The 13,813-nt window shown below is 42.2% G+C and overlaps 1 pseudogene across 1 annotated transcript in view; it reads left to right on the plus strand.

The window, feature by feature from the left end:
• LOC306664756 (phosphoglucomutase-1-like) overlaps window positions 1-13,813 on the plus strand; it is a 45,860-nt pseudogene that overhangs the window by 27,499 nt on the left and 4,548 nt on the right. The window contains exons 2-6 of the transcript XR_013766887.1: window positions 7,775-7,937; window positions 8,263-8,408; window positions 9,882-9,987; window positions 12,008-12,072; window positions 13,374-13,528. The product of XR_013766887.1 is annotated as a phosphoglucomutase-1-like (transcript). The remainder of the gene's footprint in view (window positions 1-7,774; window positions 7,938-8,262; window positions 8,409-9,881; window positions 9,988-12,007; window positions 12,073-13,373; window positions 13,529-13,813) is intronic.

Consider the following 13,813-nt stretch of genomic DNA (forward strand, 5'->3'; position numbering starts at 1 on the left):
TAAAACAGAAAAAAATAAATTAATCTTATGTTCATATTATTTTTCTAAATAATAATTTCAATCAAACTTCATGCACTCAGAAAAATATATATTTTTTTCCTCTTTCTACTTCCATTTTTCAAGGATTTGGTGCATCCTCATCCTCACTTTTATGTAAATTTCAGGGACTGACCAAGCCATTGGTCACTCAGTGCCTATTTGTAGGGGGTCTGTTCTTCCAGAACTGAATGCTATTCAAAATTCTTGGTGGCTAATGAACAAACCCATTCCATTAGATGATTTCCCCCTCCTACCTGGGACTGCATGTGGGAAGTAAAGAATCCCTTGGGTATCAAAATGACAGTGATATGAGAAAACCAGAGGTCACTGAGATCCCTCACATCCATTTTAAGATTGACCTTTAACTTGCTAGATGGCACAGAGCAACTTTAGCAGCAGATGGCCTCAGTGTTGAGTGCCCAGGGGCTCCAGTTTACAGGGTGACAGCAGCAGTGAGAGCCACACCAGGTGTCCCTGTCCATGAACCTGCTTCTTGGAGCTGTGACTGCTCCAAGAGTGGAGTCTGGCAGCCAGCTGGTGTTTGTGACTGAAGTCTGTCGTATGCAGCACTCGGGCGCTGTCTCTGCCCTCATGGGAAGCGAGGCAAAAATAATTGAAGGGTGTTTGCCTTGGTTATGTGGGTAGAAGTATCCTCATCAAAACAACTTTGAAGGTTTGCTTTGTGGGTGGGTGTGGGTGGGCCTGTGTTGCATAACTTTTTCACAAGGGACAACAACCACAAAGGACTAACCACGCGACCTCATTGAGAGAGATCGTCCAGGCAAACCTCTGTCAGTTATCCAGATACTTATTGCAGCTTCAGGGTGGACAGACTACCTTGAATCTTGAGGATCCTTGACTACTTTCTGGACGGGGGTGGAAATGAAAGATGAGCGATTTTGAAGAATGGATTTCTGGGACATATAGAAAAATGGAAGAAGGTCCTCTGCCACTGTTGACTTTTGCTACAGCTCCCTACCACGACCAGAAACCAGGAACGAGTGGATTACGGAAGAAAACCTATTATTTTGAGGCAAAGCCATACTATCTGGAGAATTTCATCCAGAGTATATTTTTTTCCATAGACCTAAAAGATCGCCAGGGATCATCACTGGTGGTCGGTGGAGATGGACGGTATTTTAATAAATCCGCAATAGAAACAATAGTGCAGATGGCAGCTGCCAATGGGGTTGGTATATGATAAGTATTGCTATGTCTCTGGCTCTCCAAGTAACCTCTTGATTTTGCAGAAATATACAATGTACAAAGATGTGGGTAGTATCTATCTCACTTCTATTAACATTCAATTAAATTCACTGTGACTTCAGAGATTGAATGTTGTGATAAGCCTACAGAATTACATTAGTTCCATTGGGATGATCTGAGAATGTAAGTTCAGCTTTGTCTGTGTTGTGCACTGTCACTGTTGCTTGAAAAGTACCTGCTGCTTTTTAGCCATTTGAAGCACACTCCTGGCCTTAAGCTTTTGTGTCTACATTCTAACTAGCTTCAAGGGGCACCCTTGTCCTACATAAGGGGACTGTGATGAATGGCGGAGAGAGGAGGGTTTGGTGTTCTTTCAATGGCTTCCTTGTTGAAGTTCAGTCACTTGTCAAACAGGAAAACAAAAGCCAGGGCATGCTGTTGTTGATGGATCCTAGTAGTCAAGCAGAAATGCACGGAGGGGATTGGAAAATGTTAGGTGTGAGCCTTCCAAGCGGACCTGTTACAGAGGGACCTACTTATAATGACCTCGGACACAAAGAAGTCCTGTGCGGGTGAATTTGTGCAGCAGGGTAGAGATAATAGCTCCTGTAAGACAGTAATGAAAGTAGGCCCTGCTGAAGCTCTGCAGCATGAAAAGGCATGTCGGCTGGATTGAGCAAACCAGGAGGAATTTTGCACCTAACAGCCCTCATCTTGGTGACCTAGCGGTTTGCACAACCCACTCATCTACAGGAAGGTGGGCATCGGGACGTGGCTGTTTTTCCTCTGTGGGGCCAAAAAAATATTTTTAGTGTTTTAGATAATGCTTAGCAAGAATTTGGAGCACACAGTCCTCAGTACTTATACATTTTAAAGTCTGTTGTGTTTCTTTTCTTGGAAGAGATTCTGGTTCTGAGAACGTAAAATTCATCATTGCAACCACATTTGTCAGGCATTCATTTTCAGTCTATTTTAATAATGTGCCACATAGGTGTGTTTGGCAAAGTCAAAATTAAAACAAAACAAAAAAAAAACTAAAAGTGTTTGTGGATCCTATTGTTTATAATGCAAGGTTTCCTTTGATACTGGTTCAGAATCTGAATGCCTTTCATGTAGAAATTGCTGATAAAGCACTCATATGTGAAATTATTATGAAGCATACACATTTTTAAGATAAAATGTGACATGTCATAAATTTCACCTTGGGGAGAGCCACACAGGAACAGTATTAAGATGCTTTTAATCTTTTGAGAGGGACGAATGGAACATTATTTTTCCACATGTATCTGGGCTATTGAGGGGATCTGATACACTGTCCCCTTTGCCTGTGATATATTTGGCTTCATTTCATCTTTGTGTGGAGCTGAAGGGTGTGGAAGAGGTGGTAGGAATGTGTAATTCACGGCGACCCTATAGACGTGCTCAGATTTACTGTCTGAAGGTTTGCTAAATAATACATTTAAGGGATAATAATTGACTAAATATGTAACTGCCTATTTGCTAGAGCTGCTGCAGCCCAAGCAGTATTTTCAAATCTTTTCAAGGACATTTGTTATTAAGAATAGTGTTACATTTAAAGCAGTCATGCTGGCCACCTGAATCTTTTGAAACCATTAGCAGACTGATAAAGCACTTTAATCTGATAAAAGCTGTGAAGGTCTAAAGGGTTTGGTTTCTCCTTTTCTAACATATGTTAGTGGAATCTAACATATCTGACTATTTTAACTTCCATTTGGTTGTGAATAGAGTTGTAGGGAGGATAATTATTGCCACAGATTTTGGCAAAAAGCAGCGTTCCTCACCTTTGTCAGTACCCATTCTGCCTGCAAGCTGGAGCTGATTCGCGAAGGATTCTCAGGCTAGTGAACCAAATGGGAGAGCCTTTCATTATCCCCCCTTTGGTATACTTTTATCTGGTGGAGTATGGAATATAATCAGGCTTCCTTGGAAGTTTCTCTTTGTTCTTATTTGCATACATTTTAATCCACCAAATAAGACCCCAGTGGGTCCTATTTAGAATGTTGATGTGTCACTCTGTCCCAGAGCTCTAAATTTAGAGAAACGGTTGTGAGTAGCAGGACAATGGAACTGGAGCTTGGTGTTTGAGGAAACATAACAAAACACCAAGCCCTGTTCTCAGTGAAGGGAGAATTGAAGGCTTTGCTCCCTCCTATGCTTGACTGGAATGTGGGCAACGGGAAGGTGCCCTTCTGGTGAGGAAGGGAGGTAGCAGGAGGGAAAGGGACCACACAGAGGTTGTGTGGTGAGGGACTTCCAGCTCCAGCCTGGGGATTCTCTCTAGCACGGGAGCCAGGGAAGGTGACATACACATAACATCAGATTTGTCGTTTTAACAGTCTCCAGTGTATAGTAAAGTGGCATTACTTACATTTGCAGTTCTGTGCAACCATTACTACCATCCATCTCCAGAACTTTTCCATCATCCCAAGTAGAAACTTGCACAGTCACTCCCCATTGCCCCTGCCCTCCGGCCCCTGGTAACCTCCATCCTACTTTCTGTCTCTGCATTTTGCCTAGTCTAGGTCCCTCAGGGTAGTGGAATCACCTACTGCTTGTCCTTTTGTGTCTGGCTTATTTCACTTAACATGATGTTTTCGAGGTTCATCCTCATTGTAGCATAGATCAGAACTTCGTTCCCTTTTGGGATTTTTAAAAGAAGATTTATCCCATATATGTCCTTCCATTTACATCCATATCCATAGATAGCAATGTCATCTTTGATGGTAACCGATTTTTAAAAATCTAGTTGTAGTAAAAACATAATAAAATCTATCATCTTAGCCATGTTAAGTGTTTTAAGTTCAGCAGTGTTTGTCGTAGTCACACTGTTGTGCAGCAGAGGGTCTAGAGCTTTTTCCTCTTGCCACACTGAAACTCTCCAGCTGTTGAACAGCCCCCCACTTCTCCCCGCCCCAGTCCCCTGGCAACCACCCTTCCTTTCTGTTTTCTGTGAGCTCGTCTCCATTAGGTACCTCATTAAATAGAATCCCGCAGTATTTGTTTTCTTGTGACTAGCTTATTTCACGTAGATTTATAAACAACCTTGAGTTTATCATATTGTAGCATGTGATAGGGTGTCCCTCTTTTTTAAGTCTCTCTCCACTTCTTCACACTTTCCCCTCTCACTCAGTCTGTGATACCCCTCAATCGGATTTTATTCTCTTTCAAAGCTGAATCATACTTATATGTATAGGCAACGTCTTTGTTTAGTTGTTCGTTTGAGGAAGGATGTTTGGGTTGTGTCTACCTTTGACTATTGTGAATGATACTGCTTTGAGCCACTGATGTGGTTTGTTTGTACCAGGGATTTGAACCTGGGGTGCTTAGCCACTCAGCAATACATACAACCCTTTAAAAAAAAAATTAGCCTGATATTTGCCATCTTTTTAAAAATCTAGTCTTTTTGCTTCATCATGACCATAAACAGAAGACTGTTTATTGACTCTTTTTTCTTTATTCTTTTTAGTTCTACATGACAGTAGCAGTATTTTGAACATATCATACCACACATGGAGTATAAGTTCCCATTCTTGTGGAGTTACACTGGTGTGGGAGACTGGTCGCGTATTCATATATGAACATAGGAAAGTTACGTCTGATTCGTTCTACTGCCTTTCTTTACCCATCCCCCTCCCTTTCTTGCATCCCCAGCTCTCTTGTATTTTATTTCGAGACAGGGTCTCATTGAGTTGCTTAGGGCCTTGCTGAGTGCTGAGGCTGGCTTTGAACTTTCAGTTCTCCTACCTCAGCCTCCGGAGCCACTGGAAGCATTGGTGTTTAAGTGTCTGCCTGAGTTCTGTTTTCAATTTTTTTTTTTTTTTTTTTTTTTTTTTTTTTACTTTTAAAAAATTGTTCTTCTTAGATATACCTGACAATAGAGTGTATTTTGACATATTATACATACAAGGAGCATAACTTATTCTAATTAGGATTCCATTCTTGTGGTCGTACATGATGTGGAGTTTCACTGGTCATGTATTCATTGCTTTCAATTCTTTAAGGATATACTTAGAAGGGGAATTTTTGGATCATGTGGTACAGGGAAGGGTTTTGAATAGAGGGATACAGAATTATGTTTAGAAAGTTGAACTAGGTGGTCCTTCGTAGTTGGAATGGACTCAACCTAGTAGAGGAAGGGAGGTTCAGGTGAGAGGGAGGCTTGGAAGTTTGGATGGAGAGTTGTTACAATGGTCCAGGCATCTTTAAGGAAAGGAGGGTCATGGAGCAATATCATCCCTATGTCAGATTGAGGTGTGATATTCTGAGAGTAACTCGCAGAACGAGTCTGCTCTGGAAGGGAAGTATTTTGGCCAGTGGTACCCCTTTTAGGCAAGGGAAAGGGAGAGAGGGAGAGTGACCGTGGATCTTTCTTGCCTCTGTCTCTCCTTCTTACTCTTTTTAAAAAATATTTTTAAGTTGTCAATGGTCCTTTATTTATTTATATGCAGTGCTGAGAATTGAACCCAGTGCCTCACACATACTAAGCAAGTGCTGTACCACTGAGCCACAACCTCAGCCCCTCCTTCTTATTCTTACCTTGACACATTGTCCCCTCAGCCTGGGGACTATTGCTTACTGCAGTTCTCACCGAGGAATGATAGGCTTAAGGGGTGACTCAGGTAGGATAACTTAATATTCATGAGCCTCTCCTTCCACATCAAATATATACAAAGTCTAAGTAAGTTAGTGTGCTCGATGTGCAAAGGCAATTTTCAGATAATGCCACCAGCCACTGTGGCTGATTACGTTGCCACCCCTAAGCTCCCCTTATGGAAATTCAGGAAGAGCCCAACCCTAGACTTTTAGTCTCATTACAACCACAGAGGAAACTTCTGGAACAGTGAGCTGTCACTGCTCCCACTGTGTTGAGTCAGGAGGTTTCAGTGCCTTCTCTGCCTTGACTGACTTGCTGTGTGGCCTATCTTGTCCCCTTTCCCAGCGTCCACCGTTGCACCTTTCCAATCAGTGCCTTATCATCAGTGTTGGATGGATGTAAGAGTGAAGGAACAGGCAGGGGTCTGTGTGCATGGTGCTTGGGAAGAGCAAATGTGAGAAGAGGACTGAAAGCGTCATGGGATGTGCAGAGAACGTGCAGCTCAGGAATAATCATCAGTATTGACTCTGTACCATCTGCAGGTTCCTCTGGCCTAGAAAGGAGTCTACTTCTACCACCTATCCTGGTGTTCGCCTTCCCTGGGGGAGGCAGAACATGGCAGACAGTTAGGGTAACTGCAAGAAAATTTGTTTATAATCCCAACCACTTAAACTTGAAGTTTGAGTCCAGCTTGGGCAACTTAGGAGAACCCTGACTCAAAATAAAAAATAAAAAGGATTGGGAACATAGCTCAGGGGTAGAATGCCCTCGGTTCAATTCGAATAGTACCAAAATAATTTGTTCAGCAGGTAGACGTTGAGAGCCCAGAGGGTGAGGGGAATGAACCAGCTGCTTCTGGAAAGGTCGAGTTTTCCACCGACCTGCGGTTGGGGTGGGAGGGATGGGGGTGGTGGCCAAGCTCTCCAGAAAGACATTCCCAGGGAATCAGGTGCCTCACTGGCATTTTCCATATGAAACACATCTTTCACCATCACTTCCTTTCTTCAACCGTATTGTCTTAGGTGGAACCAAAAGAAATAACTAATGGAAAATTTTTTTTAAATGGAGAAGGGAGGAAACATTCAAACTCCCTCATGTTATATCTTTTTAATACATCCGTCCCATCTTCTTTAAGTTCATCAGAGGAACTGACAAAACTTCTTTTTACAACTTGGGTGATGTTGAAACAAATGTATATTATTGTCATTAGCAAAGGATGGTTTAAGAGCTAGACTGATGCCATCTGTGAGGGATATAGGAGTTAAGAATACAGCGAAAGGCCCAGCTGTTGCCCTTCGATGGCTCTGGCGGGTTTACTCAGCATTCTTGTCTTAGGCCCAGGAGGTGACCCAGGTACACCCTATCGTGGGTAGGTGTGCCACCACATGAAAAATCCCAGCTTGCTGGGAAAGATAAATTTATGAGACCCATTTCATATTATTCTTGGCATAAAGTTTGCTGTTTTACTTTTTAAGAATTTTACATTACAAAAGCCTTCTCTTTGGGTAGAATCCCTCTAACTAGCTAAACCTACATCCTTTCTCCCATTGTGGCCTGACAGTATGACTCAGTTGAATAAAAATGTGGGTCCTTCAGTGTATCCACATTATGAACCTGATTTGAAAAAGCTCTGTTAGAAATATGCTATTTTTTTTTTTTGCCAGAATGTCTTATAGCACCCTCAGACTACACACTATTCTAAAACTACAAAGTCCCCAAAACTATCTGAAGGAATTGCTTTATTCAATAGTGATAATTCTATTTCAGTAATATGGTGGAGACAGCTGAGCTGTCATTAAAATCTTTTCTGGCCCGATAGAATATTTTCTTTGTCCATCTTCCTGTTGCTCTGGTGTTTCTGTGTGATAGTTCTGGATTTATGGATGTTAAGGTATGTGTTCTGGATTCCTCTAGATTGGTCGCTTGGTTATTGGACAGAATGGAATCCTCTCCACCCCTGCTGTATCCTGCATCATTAGAAAAATCAAAGCCATTGGTGGGATCATTCTGACAGCCAGCCACAACCCAGGAGGACCCAATGGAGATTTTGGAATCAAATTTAATATTTCTAATGGAGGTAAGTTTGTTGTCATTTTGAGAACAGACAATTTTGTAGTCAATGGGCTAAACCAATTCCTGAAGCCTTGCAAGACCAGGGTTCAGGTTCTCATCTTTTGCAGGGAGGCTATTCACCTCCTTAGGTTTGGAGAGATGCTTCTCATTTGCTGTGCCTGGATGTGAAGAGTCATGCATGAGGTTGTCTTTTAGAAAAATCCTGATACTTTGCTGTCTAAGTGATGCAGTGGTAAATGTGTTAGTGAAGAGGAACTACTGCACTTTGGTCCTTGTTATTTGCACATGAATTGCACAAAATGATCCATTGTTTGCTCTTTGATTTGCAGGTCCTGCTCCAGAAGCGATAACTGATAAAATTTTCCAAATCAGCAAGACAATCGAAGAGTATGCCATTTGCCCTGATCTGAAAGTGGACCTTGGTGTTCTGGGCAAGCAACAGTTTGACCTGGAAACAAGTTTAAGCCCTTCACAGGCATGTTTACTTTCCTCCTCTTCCTCCTCTGTCCTGTTTTCCAACTTGAGTGGTTTCCTTTCAAGGTTTTATTCAAGTTGGTCTTCAGCTTTGGAAGGGACTGTGGTCAGATTTATAATAGAATTTGGGGGTCTAGAGATCTGAAGCTTTCTGGGCCCTGCCAGTGATGAGCAAGTGGTGTTAGAAACTCATTTCCAACTCTCCAGGCCCTCAATTTCTACCCCTCGACTAGAAGACCTAATATTACATTAATAGCTAACTTCTGTTGAGCTCTTATTATGTGCCAAGCTCTTACGTTCACTGTTCCATTTTATTCTCACTCTAGTCCTGTGAAGGGCAGCACCATCAGCATTCACTATTTACAGAGGGAGGAAACAAAGGCTGAGAGAGGCTAAGTAACAGACTCAAAGGTCACATTGTCAGTGAGTGGTTAAAACCTGGATTCAAACTCAAATTCTTAATTTTAGGCTTTCGCTTTTTGTTCCCCTGCCCTAATATTCAGTAAAGGCAGTTAGATCATTTGGACTGCATTGGAACTGCAGAAGCAGCTGTGGTTAACATTTTGTTGTTGGTTGCCAAGGTATTGCAATAACTGACAGAATAAATGTTCATAAATTTATTCATATTCATAGAATGAGGATGAAATGGTTGGCAGTGAGACCTGCATTTTGACTTTGCCCTCGTGACTTTGCCTCGTGTATTCTTTCTTCCGAGCTGCAACTTTATGGAGTGTTTTTTTTTTTTTTTTTTTTTTTTTTTAACTTACCCCATCGAGAGCTAACAGTTACATCCTAATGAAGATTAAAATGACACTTTGGTACATCTCAGTGTCATTCTTGGGGTTCAGAAAACACCAGCAGTAAGCTCTTAAACTCTTCATGTATTGAAAATTCCCTGAAAATACAATCACAAGAACAACACTACCACTAAATTTCTTTACTGGTTTTATTCATTGACTGCATGTGTGAAAAGTGATTCATTAAAGGGGACTGTTTTTTCCTGCTTTTTTACTCTTAGGGCCTGAAAAAGAGAAAAGAAAAATAGGCATTATGTTTTACCATTAAGTTTTTAATGATAATGGGCCTGAAAAAAAGAAAAAAAAAATAAACATTATGTTTTCTGTTATCCATGACACCAAAATATGCCTGCCATGGGATGCATGGGGAAGCAGCGTGGCCAGTGTGGCAGAGCTGACAACCTCCAACAAAAATCCTGTGTGCCTGTCCCAGCTGGGTGGGCAGGTCCCTTAACCTTTTAGGACTTTCCTTGTCTATTAAATAGGACTAATAACATTTACCTCTGAGGAGAATTATTAGAATTGGATATCATTTAACAGCCCGATCATATTGGAACTGCTCAGTAATTGTCCTTTTAAAGTAGTTATTTCAGGTTTATAGCAATATAATCATTTCAAAGCATATTTCTAAGTGTGTTTTCATTCTTCCATCTTTTAAATGTTGCTTGTTCATACAGTGGAAATTGTGGATTCAGTGGAAGCTTATGCCACCATGCTGAGAAACATCTTCGATTTCAATGCACTGAAAGAACTTCTTTCTGGTCCAAACCGACCTAAAGATCCGTATAGATGCTATGCATGGGAGGTATGACTCCTGCTTTTTCCATTGTTCTTCCTTCCTTTCTTTCCTACCCACCTCCACTACTACCCCCCCTCCACTCTGGCCTCTTCTGTTGTGATGCTGGGGATTGAACCCGGGGACTCATGCGTGCTAGGTAGGTCCGCTCCCACCCGCTGATCGACATCTCCAGCCCTTGGATAGTTTTTGTTGTTGTTTAATATTTTAGTCCTAGATGGACACAGCACCTTTTCTTACTTATTTATCTTATGTGGTGCTGAGGATTGAACCCAGTGCCTCACATCTGCAAGGCAAGCACTCTAAACCACTGAGCTAAAGCCCAGCCCCACTTAGTTTTTTAAACAGTTATTTTGTAACTATTTCAGAGCAATATTCACACAGATAAAAATCTCATCACAGGCACCCAGAATAGTAGACATTCCTGATGGTAAGCCTGTGTGAAGGTCAGTGTTTCCACATTGAGCCTCAGGTTTTGAATCACATGCACCTGCTGCTCTGCCCTCTTCCTGCCCTTCAGAAGATTCTTCACATTCTTCCTTCACACCCCCATGTGTTTCTGAGTGGGGGGTGGCCATTTGCTGGATGTAAACATGCTCCTGAGCCCCACAGTTCCCCTAGCCTACCCCCACATGCTCCTTGTCTTAGGAGAGGGCAGGAGCAAGCTGAGGATTAAATTTAGGAACAAGAGGATGTGCATCTCCTCCCTTCTTCCCCTTGGCTTGTGTGACCAGGCCAGTAGCCATGGCAGCCATGATTGTGAACCAGAACCACATATAAGAATGTAAGAATTCCATAGCGCTTAATTTGTCTGTGTGTTTTGCAGTCATTTAAAACTTTAGACTCTGTGAGTGGCAAGGATTCTCCCGTGTGTGGAATTCATGCACTTGCTGCCTGGTTGGGCAAGATTTTCTGCCTTTGCCCAGTGCTGCTGGTCTGGGCCTGTGCTACCCTGAAACCCACAGCAAGAAAACCTCCTGACAGGCCTGGAACTTCTCCCCTGGAGCCCTTGCCAGCTCTCAGGAGTCCCATGGAGTGGTCTACTTTCTTACTAATAGGAAAGGATTCTTCCATTTTCATCCATTCAACAGACTGTATTAGGACCTTGTTACACAAAATACCACTGTAAATATGTGACTGGTTTCCCTTGTTGTCTGTTGTTACTGGTTTTTTGTTTGCAGCTTGCTAGAGTAGGAATGTAAGAGCCCCGAATCCCAGCTCCCACTTCTTCTGGCTGTGTAAGTTTGGGCAAACGTCTGGGCAAGTGTTCATTTCCTCTTGTTTTCTTATCTAGACATTGGAGATGACAGTCGTAATGTAAACATTTATAACGTACATGCAAGGTACTGTTCTCAGAGCTTCCTGCCTATTAGCTCATCTAATCCTGGCATCAACCCTCTTACATTGTTGCTATTATCATCCTCATGTTGCAGATGGGACAGGCATAGAGAGATTAGGTAACTTTTCCAAAGTTGTACAGTGATTGGCAAAGCTATGATTTGAACCCAGGCAATCTGAGCCCAGAGTGTGGGCTTTAAAGCACCATGCTGCACCACCTTTCCTGAAGAACTAAATGAGAAAACAGTTGAGAGGCACCTGGCTCAGGTGCATGGTAAGGCCTTCACAATGAGTAGTTTCCTTCCTTTGCCCATCCTTCTCTTGTGAACTAGCCCCACCTTTCCAACTAATCTCTCATTGTTCCTTTTTCTAGAACCTCTGTCTCAGTCAGACGTACCTCTGCACTAGCCCCTGAGTACGGTTTGCATGTTGTCACCGTTGCTCATGCCATTCTTCTTCCACCCTGCTCCCCTTCCCATCCTTACATGCTTTCATCAGTTTTATTTTCTGATTCTTCATGCTTTTATTTTATGCTTTATGTAGTTGTGGGGCCATATGTAAAGAAGATCCTCTGTGAAGAACTTGGTGCCCCAGCAAACTCAGCCGTAAACTGTGTTCCCCTGGAGGATTTTGGAGGCCACCACCCTGACCCCAACCTCACCTATGCAGCTGACCTGGTGGAGACCATGAAGTCTGGAGAGCATGACTTTGGGGCTGCCTTCGATGGAGATGGGGTGGGTACAAGGGCCTTTATGTGAATTCTGATGCAGGCCAGGACAATCATGCAGATGGGAATGTGGGCTGCTTCTGCCAGGCCCTAGGAGACTAATGAGTGACTGCAAGGATCCCTCATCTGACCTGAGGTCAGAACTAAATTACTGGAAGACCCTCTTGGAAGGAAATAGTAGTGTTGAAATATAACCCATGCCTTTAATTTTACACATTCATTCATTTTTACTAAGAGTAGCAGGGTTATTAGGTTTTGGTTATGATGTAATGACTGTACTTCATGAGCTGCTTGAGTTCTAGATGCCTGTTCTAAAGTAAGCTTCTGTTTTTAACTAGTAGCTGACTAATTATTAATCTCTGAAAAAAGCTTTGGTCTTTTGCCCATTTACATTAGCTGAATGGTGAAACTATAATTTTTATAGCCTATATTGAGAGAATTAACATTTTATTTTTTCTCAAGCATTTCAATTTTTAGAAATCAATTGTTCTATTTACATTGGTAATCACATAATGACAAAGAAGAAACGTGTCTTATGTTTTAAACTCTGTCATCTCACAAATAGTAGGTACTGTACATGTTTATTAAGTTGAAATTTTATTTTTGTTGTTACTGTTGTTCTGAACAAGCTGGAAGTCACTATTTCCTGAAAAATAACTTTTCCCATATCAGCATTTGGGGAAACAAAAGGGGTTCATAGCAGATGTCATCTGGCAGTACATATTTCTGATGCTGGGGGGCTTTCCTCTACTTAGATAATTGAGTGACACTGCATATCAGCTAAGCACCAAGGAGCTGTGAAGGTGACGGCATATTTTGTTGGGTTCAATACCAGCTCATGGGACTTCCTAAAAGAGATCTGCCTTTGTTTCTCAAAGGATGCCTGGTGACCTATCAAACTATGTAAACAGCCAATATTTCCTCTCTCATGTGTTCTCTCCTCTCCTCTGGGAGAAAGGTGATTGGTTCCAGAGTTTGGGAAAGGTCTAGGAGGTTAAAGTTAACTGGCCTCTGAAGGGAGAACAGAGGATTTGGCGCACAAAGAATTTGTGCTTGTACTTCAATTGGAAACAGTTTTAACTTTTGGGAATGGAGGTGCCTTTGTCCTATTTGCACTGTACAAATCCATTAAGAATAAAATCCAGTGTTTAAAGCCCAGTATGAATAAATATATCAGTTTAAAATTATATAAAACTTCCACAAGAAAGTGGTTTGATTGCTTCAGTAGTTTGATTAAAAAAAGGTCTTCCTTTTAATCAAAAAATTTTTAAAAAGATTTTTAATTAAAAAATCTCCCTTGTTCCAAAGGATCGAAACATGATTCTGGGCAAGCATGGGTTCTTTGTGAACCCTTCAGACTCTGTGGCTGTCATCGCTGCCAACATCTTCAGCATTCCATATTTCCAGCAGACCGGGGTCCGCGGCTTTGCACGCAGCATGCCCACAAGTGGTGCTCTGGATCGGTAAGTCTCCCATTCCCACAGCCCTCCTGTCGAGGGTCATCCTGGGCTTCCCCATGCCCTCTGCTGTGCCTTGAACAGTTCTCTTCCCCTTCCATTGTAGCCATCTGGTGCACAGTATGTACCCCGTGTTTCTTATATGAGGAAATGGGGGAAGTGTTTTCAGGATTAGACCCCCTCCACTCTGAGCTCCCTTACCACCCCACCTTCCTCCACCTGGCACTTACCACACTGTGTTCTAATAGGCTGCTGGCTTGTTCAGCTGCCCGGCTAGACCGTGTATGTCTG

The sequence above is a fragment of the Sciurus vulgaris genome (assembly GCF_902686455.1).
Source record: "Sciurus vulgaris genome assembly, chromosome: 1".
In the NCBI taxonomy this organism is placed as follows: Eukaryota; Metazoa; Chordata; class Mammalia; order Rodentia; family Sciuridae; genus Sciurus; species Sciurus vulgaris.